The sequence below is a fragment of the Giraffa tippelskirchi genome, chromosome 1, assembly GCF_054371585.1.
Source record: "Giraffa tippelskirchi isolate mGirTip1 chromosome 1, T2T-mGirTip1v1.2.pri, whole genome shotgun sequence".
In the NCBI taxonomy this organism is placed as follows: domain Eukaryota; kingdom Metazoa; phylum Chordata; class Mammalia; order Artiodactyla; family Giraffidae; genus Giraffa; species Giraffa tippelskirchi.
This window is the reverse complement of record NC_137275.1, coordinates 13,188,658-13,204,638: the sequence shown is the minus strand read 5'-3', so window position 1 is coordinate 13,204,638 and position 15,981 is coordinate 13,188,658. Positions and strand designations below refer to the sequence as shown.

The 15,981-nt window shown below is 44.4% G+C and overlaps 1 protein-coding gene across 4 annotated transcripts in view; it reads left to right on the top strand.

Annotated features, from left to right (window-relative positions):
* The window catches only part of EVC2 (EvC ciliary complex subunit 2), a 157,777-nt gene that overhangs the window by 113,289 nt on the left and 28,507 nt on the right, over positions 1-15,981 (top strand). The gene's annotated exons all lie outside the window — the stretch shown is intronic.

Here is a 15,981-nt window from a genome sequence, read left to right as displayed (position 1 = left end):
AAGCCTTCCTGGAACACCCACTTTCCCTCTCACCCCTCCCCCCTGCTGCCTCCACCAGCTCCCTCACACTGTGCTTTCATCCACTGGGATGCTGAAGGGACCACGATCCCTTGGGTGGTCCCCATTCTCAGAGATGCACATTCTAGACAGAAAGCCCTTAAAATGAAGGACCGTGGTCAGCGCCGTTAAAGAAATGAATAAGATGCTGTGATAGTAACGGGGCAGGGGGATGGTGAGAGGGAAGTAGAATCAGCAGTGGGTGGGAGGGTCAGGTCAGGTGTCTCTGAGGAGGTGACATTTAGGAGTCGACACCACGTTGTCACTGCTGGGGTGCCTGCCACCTCCCCCCGTAAGGGCAGGCCCCCAGAGGAGTGTGTCAGTGAATGGATGTATGGACCATATTCTAGAGCTGCTGTTTTTGTTCCTACCTTCTGTCCCACAGGTCCTTTGCCTAATTTTTAAAATTATTAATATTTTTTAATGTGAGTGCATTTCTCAGAACACAAATGCCTCATCTGGCAAGCAGCCATAGCCCCTGCTCCGGGGAAGGTCAGGGCTCCTTCCAGGTGTGTCAGGCTGTTGATGTCTTATGAGACCAAGCGGTAGCACCCTTATTCCCGCTCGTGTGCTATGTAAAATTGAGACATGAGACGAAGACTAAGGCAGGTTCGGGTGGAAATACCATCTGTCTTACTGTTCAAGGCTAATTCAGAAGGTAGAAATTATATGAGAGCCAAATGGGCTTGCTAAACACCCCAGAGTTAAACAGACTCAGTCACCCAATCTGAGTCATCCCTGGGGGGTCCTGGGGGCAGCCTTCCTGGAGGAGCAGGAGTGGGGCTCCAAGTAGAGCTGAGCCAAGCCTGCCCAGTGGATTCCCAGTTCACCCAGGAGGGGAAGAGGAAAGGGGTGGAGGGGGCAGGGGCTACGTGGAGGAACTAGCAACATGGCAGGCATGGCAAGATGTTTCCCCCAACGCACACTGGTTTGGGACCCACTGTCAGACTTAAGGGGGCTTACCCGGTGGCACAGTGATAAAAGAATCTGCCTGCAATGCAGCAGCCACAGGAGACTCGGGTTCGATCCCTGGGTTGGGAAGATCCCCTGGAGGAGAGCATGGCAACCCATTCCATATTCTTGCCTGGAGAATCCCATGGACAAAGGAGCCTGGCAGGCTATAGTCCATTGGGTCCCAAAGAGTCAGACATGACTGAAGCGACTTAACATGCGTGCATGCACGTCAGACATAAAGTGGATATTGTCGGAGAAGGATAAGTTAGGATTTGGTTTGGTGGGAGGAATGGGTGGCCTGAGCCATAGCCAAGGACACAATGCAGGTTTGGAGGAGCCCAGAGAGCCTGTAGCCCCGTGCAAAGGCTGGTTTGCTGGAGTTTGGGGTCTCCCAAGGGGGTGGGGGAACAGACTTGTGGTGGAAAGATCTCAAGTGTCATCTGGGAAGACAGGCTGAGTCTCACCAATGCTGTAGAGGAGAGAGATGGTGAAGGATGGGGTGAGAAGTTCCCCAGGTTTCCTGAGCCAGATGCAGCAGCCCACCTTCCCTGAGTTCCCCTGACCCCACGTACGTCCACCATTCTAGCCTGTTTCTCATTCATTCCATAGGCTTTACCCCTCCTGACTTCCCTGAGAAATAGGAATGATCCGTATCCCTATTTTACAGATGTGGAAACTGAGTCTCCGACTGAGTTCACCTGGTTTTCTGTAACCAGGGGGTGGTGGGCCCAGCATTTTAAAGCTGTATCTTATCTTCATCTTTAGGACCGACAGGGAATATTCTCACGGAACACATTGCAGTTCTGCAATGTTGGATGAGCATGCTTTGGCTCCCACATCTGTTAAATACAGAGAGTGACAGTGATAGCCCACCAGTTTGTGAGGAGCAGTGGGCTGGAAGGTGCTTTTTACCTTTGGAGTGGGCTCCAGTGCCCATTTCTCCCAGTGATGGAGCATCTCATAGACTACCTGATCCCAAGCTCACAGAAAAAGGCAGCCAAGAGTCATTTGTCGGCTGTGACCTTTTCACGACAGGCCATCTTCACAAATGGCTGTTTCACTGCGGAAAGTGCCAGTAAAATAGGCACACCCCAGTCCAAGGCTTTGATGTTGCTCCCGAAATTTATCGGCCACATCTCTCAGCATCCAAGCAGCCATTGTTCAGATTTTTTATTTGCAGGGTAATTGGAGAGAAATGACAGCGCTTGTGGGGGGCGGGGGTATGCCAACAGCTGAGGGTTGTTTGATCTTGTTTCAGCGCTGGGAAGCCCCTCTAAGATCGTGTAGCTGTCAGGATGGAGCAAGGGGGGTGGCTGACCACTATCCCAAGACCCACGGTCAAGCCCTGACCTGGCTGGCATCGGGGTGTCCCCAAAGGAACCGTGGCTTCACGACGGGGGCTGCAGAGCAGGCTGGGAGCACCTGCCGGGCGCCCTCTTTCTTAAATAGCATCTGCATCAGATACCCCCTCACCCTCAGCCCCAGATCAGTATGTCCCTGGTCTGGACTCTTCTGTCTGGAAGGGCTGGGGGAATTACCCAAGGTCACGCCATCAGGGCGGGGTTGAGCTGGGGTTCCCACAAGGCACATCTGTCTCCATCACCTGTGCCCTTCCTGTCACTGGGCTGGGCTTGTAGTGACTGAGGAGGCTTCCGTCTCCCAGCAGGACTGTTTGGTCCTCTCCCCAAATCCCCTCCCTTGCTCCCACCTTTTTTCTTTTCCTTGACCTTTGGCTTTCCCCTTTTCCTCGGCCCCTTCACCTCCTCCTGGAAGAAACATTATGTGGCCTTTTCTCTGGGCCCGGCCCTGTTCAGGATCCTGCTCTTGAACGTTCACAGTTTTAGATGAGCAGGCAATTTGTCCATGGATCATTTAGCAGTTTGCCTCTTGCTTTCACATGAAAGCCCCCCTGACTACCCTGAGCTCCGCCTTGAATGAGGGGAGTATGACTCGTTCAGAAAGAGCCGCGTGACTGATTCAGAGAGGAAAAGAGAGACCAGCAGAGGGATGAATGTGGACTTCCTACCTGCCCACCTTTTCTGTCCAGCTGACAGGTTATTGGAGTAAGGTGTTAACGCTGGTCAGAGGAGCTGTCCAGGGTGGCTGGAGTGCACCCATGACACTCCACAGACACCCGGTCCTTCTGATGGGCTCATTACAAATGCACAGATACAGACTTTCAACCTGGGGGATGTTGGGGGGCAGGGCGTGTATGTTTTAGAATAAGTTAACCAAGTTCCAAAAGAAATCTCTGTTGAGGTCGAACTAAAATTAGAGGCTCATTTGAGAATTGTCTTCTTCTCCAAAAAGTTGGAATGTTTCTTATTTTATGTGGATCTTCTTTTAGGATCTTTAATAGGTTTTACATTTGTTTCCATTACATAGGGTGAACCTCCATCTCAATATGCTTGGGACAGTCCCAGTCTCCCCTTCACCCCTCTGTCCATTCCCATTAGCTTTCCCTTATACTTTAACCTTAGGTGACAAATCCTAAGGTCACGTATACCTAAGGTCTTGTGTATTCCTTATGGTGATTCCCAGATGTGTTACAGGTTTGGTTGCAATTGTGGATGATGACCTATTTTTAATTATGTTTGGGGCTTATTTGATACTGTTGTGAAAAAGTCTTACTAATTTTTATAAGGTCTTTCCAGACTCCCTTCTTCTGTCTCTAGAGCCAGACCGCTGAGTCCAGGTCCTAGCTCTGCCACTTTCTAGCTGTGTGACTTTGAACAAGTTACTTAACCACTCTGTGCCCTCCCTAGTGTACTCATCTTTCAAGTGTGATGGTAGACACACCTACCTCTCAGGATTGTTGTGAGACTGTATCTGTTGATTCTACTGATTTTTTTGCCTAATAATTTTTGTGCTAAGTGGCTTCATTCGTGTCCAACTCTTTACAATGCTATGTACTGTAGCCTGCCAGGCCCCTCTGTTCATGGGATTTCCCAGCAAGAATATACTGGAGTGGGTTGCCATTCCCTTCTCCAGGAGATCTTCCTGACCCAGGGATCGAACCAGCATCTCTTACATCTCCTGCACTGGCAGGCAGGTTCTTTACCACCAGCACCACCTGAGAAACCCATGATAATTCATACTGTATACAAATAATCACAGTTTCATAACCTCCCTTCTGATCCTTACACCTCAATTATTTTTCTCATCAGTTTGTGTCCTTGTCTGGTTATTCCATCAACTCTCTCATTTCCATTGGTTGATTTTTCTCCAGATTATGAATCATATTTTCATGCTTCTTTGCATGCATGGTAATTTTTTATTGGATGCTAAACATTGTAGATTTTACATGTTAGATACTGGCTTTTGCATTTTCTTTATTACTGTTGGAGTTTTGACATGTACATGTATCATTTGGGATTTGTTTTATCCTTTCAAGACTTGCCTTATTAGGCTGGGTCCAGAGCTGCCTTTAGTTGAGGGCTAAGGTTTTTCCCGCTCCTGAGACAACACCCTTCTGAGAACTCTACCTGCTGCGTTGGGTGTTATGGGGTCTTTTCACTCTGGGTACTGGGAACACAAACTCTTCCTAGCTCTGGGTGAGCTCCAGCAATGGTTCTGCCTATTATTTCTGAGGGTTCTTTCCCCAGCCTGGCATAGGTTTGTTTTTCAAGCATGCACAGTACTCAGCCAGAGCTTTGAGGTCACTCCTGCAAATCTCTGGATCTCTTTCTCTCTCTGGGCAGCTCCCTCCTCCTTGGAACTCCGCCCCACAGATTCTAGACACAGTGGCCTCCCAAGCTCTGCTTCTGTTTTCTGAAGCTACTGAGACTGCTGGTCTCCCCCTGCATTTCCCACTACATCCTTCTGTGTCCTAGGAACTGCATTCAGGCTGGAACCTGGGGCAGCCGTGGGGGTCACCTTTGTCTATTTCCTTTCCTCTCAAGAATCCCAGTCCTGTGCTGCCTGTTGTTGAGTCTGAAAACGGTTGCATCATGTGATTTGTCTAGTTTTTTAAAAAGATTTGTTTGATGTGGACCATTTTTGAAGTCCTTACTGAATTGGTTACAATATTGTTTCTGTTTCATGTTTTGGTTTTCTGACCGTGAGGCATGTGGCATCTTAGCTCCCCCACCAGGGATGGAACCCACACCCCCTGCATTGGGAGGTGAAGTCTTCACCACCCCCAGGAAATTATCTACTTGTGGGAAAGCAAATCTGGTTCACGAGTAGATTTGTCTCCCATTTCTCTGCCATGGCCAGAGCCAGACTTTTTAACTTATCCTTTGCTGACTGCTTTTTAATTTTAACAGATCCTTCAAAAAAAAAAAAAAAAAACAAAACCGTATCCTTTTGTTATTGGTTTCTACTCTTAGTGTGTATTAGAGAACAAAGTGTATATGATAACACATGTCTGGAATTTATTGAGGCTTACCTTGTGGCCTTATTTGTCCTCAGAAAGGCTGAGAAGTTTCTGTCAGATACGGAGAAAGGACCACTAGGAGGCAGGCAGGAGCCGGACCATGGGGGGCCTGGAAGGCTGCATGGAGAAGCTTGGACCTTTAAGGGAAACATTGTTGGGATTTAGGCACTCTGTAGAGACTCTTTTGCAGGATATATTCATTCGTAGTTCTGGGAGTTGGTCTCTGCTGGTTGGTCCTCCTCTCATGACCTCTGCTGTCACTGGCTCTAGGGTTGGGGGCTGTGTCTTAGACTTTCCACTTCTTTTCCTTCTGCTTGTTAAGTGTGAGATGGAGGTAAGGTTGCAGTCCCACCCCCTATCAAGAGCTGGGTTCATCTCTGGGGACACCAGACACCTCAGCAAGAAGAAGGTTCCAATGTGGGTTTGATATAGATGGTCAGAGCTGCTCTCTGCAGGGGTCGATCATGTTAGTGCTGTTACCATCTCCTGGAGGGCAACCAAGGGGGGCAGCTTGGCAGCACATGCCCAGTTGGTAAAGGGACATTTGATCATCTACCTTGGGCTTCCCAGGTGGCGCTAGTGGTAAAGAACCCACTTGCCAATGCAGCTTAGATGTGAGGGACACAGGTTTGATCCCTTGATTGAGAATATCCCCTGGAGAGGGACACGGCAACCCACTCCAGTATTCTTGCCTGGAGAATTCCATGGACAGAGGAGCCTGATGGGATATAGTCCATGGGGTCACAAAGAGTTGGACATGACTGAAATTAGCAGGCACACATGCATCTTGAACTTCAGGAGACTCTCAAGAGCTTGGGGCAGTTGGTCAGTCTATAGGGCTGGAAGGCTGCCACTCATAGTGGCCTCTGGCCAAGGTTTTACTTATGGAAGGCCTTGACCAGGACAGAGAATGTGGCTTCTTTCTCCTGCTTTAATGCCTGGGCCAGTCCATAGAGCAGAGTAGAAAACATAGCACAAACTTTGTGGCTCATTTTTACTTTCCAGCTATTAGAAATAGATCTATCTATCTGTGTATTGATCTGTCTCTCTGTGTTCATCTATCTGTCTATGTCTATCTGTCACCTATATGTCTATCATCTGTCTATCGTCTCTGCTTTTTTACTTAACACTGGAATTTCAAGATTTTTCGTATCAGTACATGGCAGTTTCCTTGCTGCTTTTTTCATCAGTATAGCATTTCATGATATGAATGAACCCTACATGACTTAACCGATGCTCAGTTAAAAGACGTTTAGGTTCTTTTGAATCTCTTGATATTTCAGATGATCTTGGAACCTCTGTGTGTATCCCACACCCCTCTGTAGTAAAGTGAGTAGAGCAATTCTTAATATTTCCATTTCACAGGTAAGAATACTGAAACGCGGAAAGGTTAAGAGGCTTGTCCAAGATCATATAGCTGTGGAGTGGTGGAATAAAGCCTAAAGCACAGGTCTCTTGATGCTCATTTCTTTGTTCTATTAGCCAATTTTTATTTGATGGATCCCGAAATGAAGACTGTTTCAGTTCATCTTTGGTGTGTTCTCTTGGTGGTTTTGCACAGAATGTATCTGTCTAGTCAAAGCTATGGTTTTTTCAGTAGTCATGTATGGATGTGAGAGTTGGACTATAAAGAAAGCTGAGCACCGAGGAATTGATGCTTTTGAACTGTGGTGTTGGAGAAGACTCTTGAGAGTCCCTTGGGCTGCAAGGAGATCAAGCCAGTCAGTCCTAAAGGCAATCAATCCTGACTATTTGCTGGAAGGGCTGATGCTGAAGCTGAAGCTCCAATACTTCGGCCACCTGATGTGAAGCAATGACTCATTGGAAAAGACCCTGATGCTGGGAAAAATTGAAGACAGGAGGAGAAGGGGATGACAGAGGATGAGATGGTTGAATGGCATCACCAACTCAATGGATATGAGTTTGAGCCAGCTCCTGGTGTTGGTGATGGACGGGGAAGCCTGGCGTGCTGCAGTCCATGGGGTAGCAAAGAATCAGACACAACTGAGCGGCTGAACTGAACTGATATACAAATTTCTCATCTGTATCTTTGGGCTTCCCTGGTGGCTCAGATGGTAAAGAATCTGCCTGCATTGCAGGAGACCTCATATATATCTTTAGGGACATTCAAATGTAAATGAAAATGTCAAGAGCATATTTTCTGCTCACCCATAATTTCTGGTATTGTCTTAATGATGCCCTCTGTCTGAGTGCCATGTCTGCCACATAACCATTCACCCATTCATTATTCATTCACCGTTCCCAGGTTTCAGGATATGCCATGCTTGCACACTTCATTAGCAGTCCCTTCATCAGGAGTGAAACTCCTGCGCTGCAATCGACCATGCACCCCAGTGTGTTTCTGCAGCAGCCTCGGCAATTATGCAGAGGTGACTGGAACAGGAACAGCTTCTGTCAGCAACAGCTCTTCACATACCTGTCATTTCAAAAGTGACTGGAGCTTAAGCATGAGAATAATGTGCTTTTTCAGATGACCTGACAAGAGAGAAAATTGATGGTGCAGGTCCTTTTAAAGCTTGGGAGAAAAAAATAAAAGGTACTCTGGAAGGGAGAATCCATTCATCCACCTACAAAGACCGGGAAAGCCTCCAGATGGTTCTCTTCCTGTCTGCTCTTGACCCTGTTTTACCCCTCAAGGCAGAGTCTGTCAGAGTCACCTCCCTGAAGCACCAGTTTAAGGGAATTTCCTTGCTTTTAATTTTTATCTTATATTGAAGTACAGTTGATTAACAGTGTTATGTTAGTTTCAGGTATATACAGCAAAGTGATTCAGTTATATGTATACATATCTATTCTTGGTAAATTCTTTTCCCATTTAGGTTCTTACAGAATATTGAGTGAAGTTCCTAAGACAAGTTTCATAGTTTCCCACTGCTCTGAAACAAAGCCTAGATTCCTGAGCATAACATTCAAGACCTTACAGTCTTCAGCTTACCTTTCTAGTCTTTTATTCTACTTCTGCTTTTCTCATACCAAAATGTTGCCATGGTTTTCTTTGAATACTTTGGTTGTAGTAACATGTTTCTACATTTTCCATTATAAAATTTCACTTTTCATTTTTATCAAACTTATGCATGCATGCATTCTTTTAAAGAGCTGGGTAATTCTATCAGTTTTGTGCCCCCCAAAAAGCAGCCCTCACAGCCACACACATACACATTTGCAAATCCCCAAGAGGTAACAACTTGTCATTTTTCGGTTTGATCTTTTGGTGTTTACTGCCATATCATTAAATACCATGCTTATCTTCCTGTTTCTCGATTTCTCTATTTTGGGTATTATCTATTCACGTTTCTTTATAGAAGATAAGATATAGCTGTCTTTCTTCTATCATTGTGCAACACATGAGCTCTTCCTATTCTCCCCATATTCAATGCAGTTAGATCTGTATTTGAGGTTTCTATTACTATGATTATTTAAAAAGTATCCATATCTGAGCCATATAAAAACAGATTTATTTTTTTCCTGTATAACTTTTAGTTTTTTCTGGAGTCATTACTACCCTTTGGCTTCTTTTATTTTTGGTTACTTTTCTATGTACTTGTCACTAATTCAATCACTTTTCGGTGGATGGCCAAATATCCTATCAGGACCGTCACACAAGTCATGTCATCTATTAATTCCATCTTCTTGAGGACATCTCTGTCGGTACCTCTGGAGAGCTGTGCTCCAATCCAGGCATTGGCCTCTGCACTTCATGCCATCTTGAGGTCATGCTACAAATTCCCTTCACTCTTCTATTTCCCAATATGTTCCTTTAATGAAATACAGTTAGTTCAGTCACTCAGTCGTGTCTGACTCTGTGACTCCATGGACTGCAGCACACCAGGCTTTCCTGTCCATCACCAAGTCCCAGAACTTGCTCAAACTCATGTCCATTGAGTCAGTGATGGCATCCAACCATCTGATCCTCTGTCGTCCCCTTCTCCTCCTGCCTTCAATCTTTCTCAGCATCAGGGTCTTTTCCAATGTCAGTTCTTTGAATCAGGTGGCCAAAGTATTGGAGCTTCAGCATCAGTCCTTCCAATGAATATTCAGGACTGATCTCCTTTAGGAGGGACTGGTTAGATCTCCTTGCAGTCCAAGGGACCCTCAAGAGTCTTCTCCAGCACCACAGTTCAAAAGCATCAGTTCTTCGGCCTTCAGTTTTCTTTATTGTCCAACTCTCACATCCATACATAACTACTGGAAAAACCATAGCCTTGACTAGACAGACCTTTGTTGGCAATGTAATATCTCTGCTTTTCAATATGCTGTCTAGGTTTGTCATAGCTTTTCATCCAAGGAGTAAGCATCTTTTAATTTCATGGCTGCAGTCACCATCTGCAGTGATTTTGGAGCCCAAGAAAATAAAGTCTGACACTGTTTCCATTGTTTCCCCGTTGAAATACATCCCATATTAGTTTCCAAGGAAAGGACATATGGAGGATTTAATATTTTAAAATTTTGCAAGACTGAAAATGTTTCCTTCTGCACCCATAATTGATGGATAATTTGACCGATCTAGGAATTCTGGAAAATTTTCATGACTAATTTTGATGATTTACTCCTGGTCTTTAATCTGTCTTTCTCAATCTCTAATTATTCAGATGTCAGACTGTTTATCTATTTTTCTTTTTTTCTTTTTTTTACTATTTTCTTTCTCTTCGTTCTTTTGATTTACATTCTGGGGAACATCTTAAGTTTTATTTTTCAAACCTTTGAGTTGTGTTTTTTTTTTTAATTTTATTTATTTATTTATTTTGGCTGTTCTGAGTCTTCTTTGCTGGGCAGGCTTTTCTCTAGCTGTGGCGAATGGGGGCCACTCTCTAGTTGTAGTACATGGGCTTCTCATTTCAGTGGCCTCTCTTGTTGTGGGGCACAGGCTCTAGAGCACAGGCTCAGTAGTTGTGGCCCACGGCCCAGTTGCCCTGCAGCATGTGAGATGCTCCCGGACCAGGGACCAAACCCATGTCCCTCGAATTGGCAGGCAGATGCCTCAGCATTGAGCCACCAGGGAAGCCCTTGAGTTTTTATTTATATTTTTTAATTTTCATTTTTTTCAAGAGCTTTTTTTTCTCTTGGAATGCTCTCTTCTTAAAGAAGTAACATTCTCTTATTGTTTTAAGGCTTCTATCGCTCTTTTATCTCTCTGAGAACATTCATTTTTTAAGTTTTTTTTTAATTCCTGCATATTTATTGCTATCTCTACATTCATTAAAGTTTTCCCAGGAAAGTGGCCATCCTTGGTGGTCTGCTCATGTTTAAGAGTGGAGTACTTAAAAACTGCTCGGAGTCTCTGAACTGTAACTGGGGTTTGCAGACTGTGACCTTCACTCTAGCAGGATTGGGCTGAACCATGAACTTGGACAACTCCCAACAACAGTATCTTTAGAACTTTTTTGAAGTCTTGTCAGAGTTCCCAGAGAAGACTAGTCTCCTGCCTTGCTGCACATATGTCAGGAGCCAAATGAGGGAAAAGGACTGAGATTTTTAGTAGTTAGTAGGTAAAGTTTCACTTCAGTAGAATAGCCTTACATAGAACGGTAGATGCGTATTATAAATCTACTGTCTTTCACCAAGAATCTCAATTGTTAATATTTTTCTACATTGTGTGTCTATTTTATAATTAGAAATGAAGAAATTTCTTAAAGGAGGAAAGAAAACTCTCAATATTATAAGCTGTTATCTTTTATCTTTTCCCTGCAACCCAATGGAAGCTCTATTTAACTAATTATAATAATGATAGTGAAAATAATAGTAGTAGTAAGAATATGGCAGCCACTATTTATTAGGGGCTTGTTAGGTTCCACAGACTATGCTAGACGTTGTCACATGTTATCTTATTGTTTGCTTTACACAGACAAAACCGAGACTCAGAGAAGTTAAGCAATTTGTCTAGGTCACATAGCTAGTTCAGTGGTAAGATTATTCATAAGAGATTACAGATCATCCATAAACAAAACTACGCTGACTGGTTTAATCAAAGCCCACTGGCCTCCAAAGTCAAATTAATTTGTTTGAGATTTTTCTGTACTTCAATGATCTAGATGATGGGACGTGTGGAAATGTCTTTCCAGCCATAGAAATCAACTTTTCTATCTTAAATAATGACATTTATTTAGCAGGGTGTTGTTTCATTCAACAAATATGAACACACCTTTACTGAGTCCACCCCCTTCCTGATGCAAGATAGAGGATCTTAAGAATCCATCCAGCAAAGCATGATGTAGACTGACCTGCTTTGGGGAGGGTCAGCCACTAGAATAGGAGTGAATGCTTACATTTAAATAGTGTTTCATCAACATCTCTTCCCAGCATTTGGATATAAAATTCCTGATGTGACTCCTTTCTGACCTCTGTCTTTCCTTTCTCTTTGCTGGTGACATCCTGGTCTCTTTCCATTCTTTGCCCACTTCTCTCCAAGAAGGGTGCTATCTGACTGGTGGTATTAAAGAAGGAACTGAGCATGCTCAGTGAAACTTCCTCCTTTCTTTAGACGCCCACCTGCCTGCCAGAAGCCCCCATACTCTGACCATGATGTGATGAGCTTGAGGGGAAGCTGGTTATTTGGGGGCGTGTCCACTCCCTTGCAAACTCATTTGAGCCACATTCTCCAATCTAGTTTTCATCAATATTAAAGCTGACATTTGGTGTCTGTCTGGCTCACCCATGCATCCAGTTGTATTTGTTTCCAAACTTGTGCAAGGAGGAGGGGTGTGATGTCTTGAACTCCTTAGAGCCCCAATAATTCTCTGCTAATTGACAGGTTGATTTTATTTTGCGATAAAGGACATCAGAGAGAGCATAGAAGAAACTCCTTCAAAATGCACATTCTGTCAGGGAAACTAGGAAATTGTTTGAGCTTCACATTTAAAATAAGAGTATTTAGCAGCATACAGTTTTGGAAGTGAATTTTTATTACTTTAGGTAGCTTGAATATTTAATTCAATCTGTCATTAATACTTCATAGAAATGCAAATCTGTGTCTTTTCCCAGGAGTTCTTTTAGACAAGGATGAAAGCCCCCTTTAGAGGCACATTCTCATGGTGCTGGAATTAACAAATTAAGTTTTCCAAAGAAGAAAGAAATAGGTTGTTAAAGAATTTTTCTTTTCTTAATTTCACTGACCAGGTTGTTCTTGCAGTATATACAAAAAGCTTTACACTTATCCCACATTTTAGAAATAACTTTGCATAAATAGGGCTTCCTTTGTGGCTCAACTGGTAAAGAATCTGCCTGCAATGCGGGAGACCTGGGTTCAATCCCTGGGTTGGGAAGATCCCTTGAAGAAGGGAAAGGCTACCCACTCCAGTATTCTGGCCTAGAGAATTCTATGCACTGTATAGTCAATGGGGTTGCAAAGAGTCGGACATGACTGAGTGACTAACTTTTGCATAAATAAAATGAGATATCCCTCCTGGCCACCTCACTGTACCCTGCGCGTCTCCAGGGGACTAGACCATACAGCTTACTGGGGCCATTACCTGTCCAAAGGTGGGGAAGATTGAAATCACATAGAGGAAATGTGAAAATTTAGCTCATGGCAGATGTGTCATGAGGGGACCTTTCATCCTTTTCTTGTTTATCTCCCATCACTCTTTTTAAGAACTTTAATAGGCTTTCCATAGTCCCCTTTCTATTGCCTCCAGAGAAAGGCTACCTACTTTTACGTGGTGGTGAGGGTCTCTGTACTGTGGTTTCTGTCTGACCTCTGTGTCCTTATCTGCCACTTTTCCTCTCAGTTTCGGTCTAATTCACCCTCTCACTAATCCCATACGGACCCTATGCATTCCGGCCTCAGTGCCTCTGGTTTGCTGTTCCCTCTTCCTGAATGCCTGGATCCTTCAATATCCAGCTCAGATGCCGAAGTCTTCACAACCTTCCCTTCCCCCTTACCCTTCTCCATCCTCTAAACTATCATAGCCCTTCATAAAGACCTCCTTTATGGCACCAACCACGTGCATGCATGCTCAGTCACTTCAGTCCTGTCTGACTCTTGGCGACCCCATGGACCAGACTCCTCTGTCCACGGGATTCTCCAGGTAAGAATACTGGAGTGGGTTGCCGTGCCCTCCTCCAGGGGATCTTCCCGACCCAGGGATTGACCTGTATCTCCTGCATTGCAGGCAGAGTCTTTACCACTGAGCCACCAGGGGAGCCCAGCACCAACCATGTCCTACCTTTAATAATAAATTTAATATGAACAATAAACAACAACCGCTATCCATCACTGAACACTCCAATGTGTCAGGCAGTGTTATAGTCAATTAAAAATAGTGGATTATTTAATAATCAAAATAATTCTACTTATTTTGCTTCCGGCCAAGACAGAATTAAAGCATCAAATTATCCTCTCACCTAAAACACAACAAAAAGGAATGAACAAAATATATGAAACAATGGTTTTTTGAAAACACTGGTTGTTATTAAGTCGTGTCTGACTCTTGGCGACCCCATGAACTGCAGCATGCCAGGCTTCCCTGTCCATCACCAATTCCCAGAGTTTGCTCAAACTCATGTCCTTTGAGTCAGTAATGCTATCCAACCATCTCATCCTCTGCCGTCCCCTTCTCCTCCTGCTCTCAATTATTCCCAGCATCAGGGTCTTTTCTAATGAGTCAGCTCTTCACATCAGGTGGCCAAAGTATTGGAGCTTCAGCTTCAGCATCAGCCCCTCCAATGAATATTCAGGACTGATTTCCTTTAGGATTGACTGGTTGGATCTCCTTGCAGTCCAAGGGACTCTCAAGAGTCTTCTCCAACACCACAGTTCAAAAGCATCCATTCTTCAGCCTTCAGTTTTCTTTATGGTCCAACTCTCACATCCATACATGACTACTGGAAAAACTATAGCTTTGAGTAGACAGACCTTTGTTGGCAGAGTAATGTCTCTGCTTTTTAATAAGCTGTCTAGGTTGTTCATAACTTTTCTTCCAAGGAGCAAGTATCTTCTAATTTCATGGCTGCAGTCACCATCTGCAGTGATTTTGGAGCCCAAGAAAATAAAGTCTGTCCGATTCCATTGTTTCTCCACCTCTTTGCCATGAAGTCATGGGACCGAATGCCTGATCTTAGTTTTTTGAGTGTTGAGTTTTAAGCCAGTTTTTCCACTCTCCTCTTTCACCTTCATCAAGAGGCTTTTTAGTTCCTCTTCACTTTCTGCCATAAAGGTGGTGTCATCTGCATATCTGAGGTGATTGACATTTCTCCTGGAAATCTGATTCCAGCTTGTGCTTCATCCAGCCTGGCATTTCTCATGATGTACTCTGCATATAAATAAGCAGGGTGACATATAAATCTCTGACATACTCCTTTCCCAAATTTGAACCAGTCTGTTGTTCCATGTCTGGTTCTAACTGTTGCTTCTTGATCTGGACAACAGTTAAAAGTGATCCCTGAGATACAGGAAACAAAATGAATTGAGCCTATGATCTGGTAACAGATCACCAGGCAGGTGGCTGCCCACCCGGTGCTCCTAAACCAGGAAGGAATGGGGTCTAGTAACATCCTTTTGATAACAAAACTTCATGTTCCCTTCGAGCAGGGAAATGACGTTCTCAAAAAGCAGAGACGTCCCTTTGCTGACCAAGGTTCGTATAGTTCAAGTTGTGGTTTTTCCAGTAATCAGATATGGATGTGAGAGTTGTACCACGAAGAAGGCTGAGCGCCAAAGAATTCATGCTTACAAATTGTGGTGCTGGAGAAGACTCTTGAGAGTCCCTTGGACTGGAAGGAGATCAAACCAGTCAGTCCTAAGGAAATCAACCTTGAATATTCATTAGAAGGACTGAAGCTGAAACTCTAATACTTTGGTCACCAGATGCAAAGAGTTGACTCACTGGAAAAGACCCTGATGCTGGGAAAGGTTGTGGGCAGGAGGAGAAGGGGGTGACAGAGGATAAGATGGCTGGATGGCATTACTGACTCAACGGACATGACTTTGTGCAAACTCCGGGTAATAGTGAAGGACAGGAAAGCCTGGCGTGCTGCAGTCCATGCAGTCACAAAGAACTGGACGTGACTTTGCGGCTGAAGAGTAATAACAGCTTGCAGTGGAACTATTTCATGCTGTGGTTCTGCATGTTTTTGCCTCTCGTCCCTGATAAATAGTGGGCTGTTTTGTGAGCCAAATATGCAGGTCCCCGCAGTGTGTCTTTGAAGAACTAGTTTCCTTTGTTGTTCTTCCTTCCCCAGGGCCTGTGGCCAGGACCACCTCTCCAAGAAGCCTTTGAAGTTTCCCCCTGCAGAATTTTCTTTTCCAGCCAACAACAGCCAAAGTGGACTGTTTGCTTCTTTGGGGCACTTTTTCCCTCCTCCCTGTGGCAGAGTTTTTTTCTGAAGGACAGATCATATAGGTGAAATCTGAGCCTTTCAAGTTGACACTTGCTCTCCTCTGAAGGACACACAATGGGGACAGGAAAATTGTACAGACGTGGGAGAACCCAGGGCATCATCTTCTGCCAGCCTCTACATCATGGGAATATGCCAACTACTTTAAAACCTCTAAATACAAACACGTGACTCTTAAAAATAGGTTACATGAGAGAAAAAAATGTTTCACAAACTTTTTTTTCAATTTTTTTTTGTGG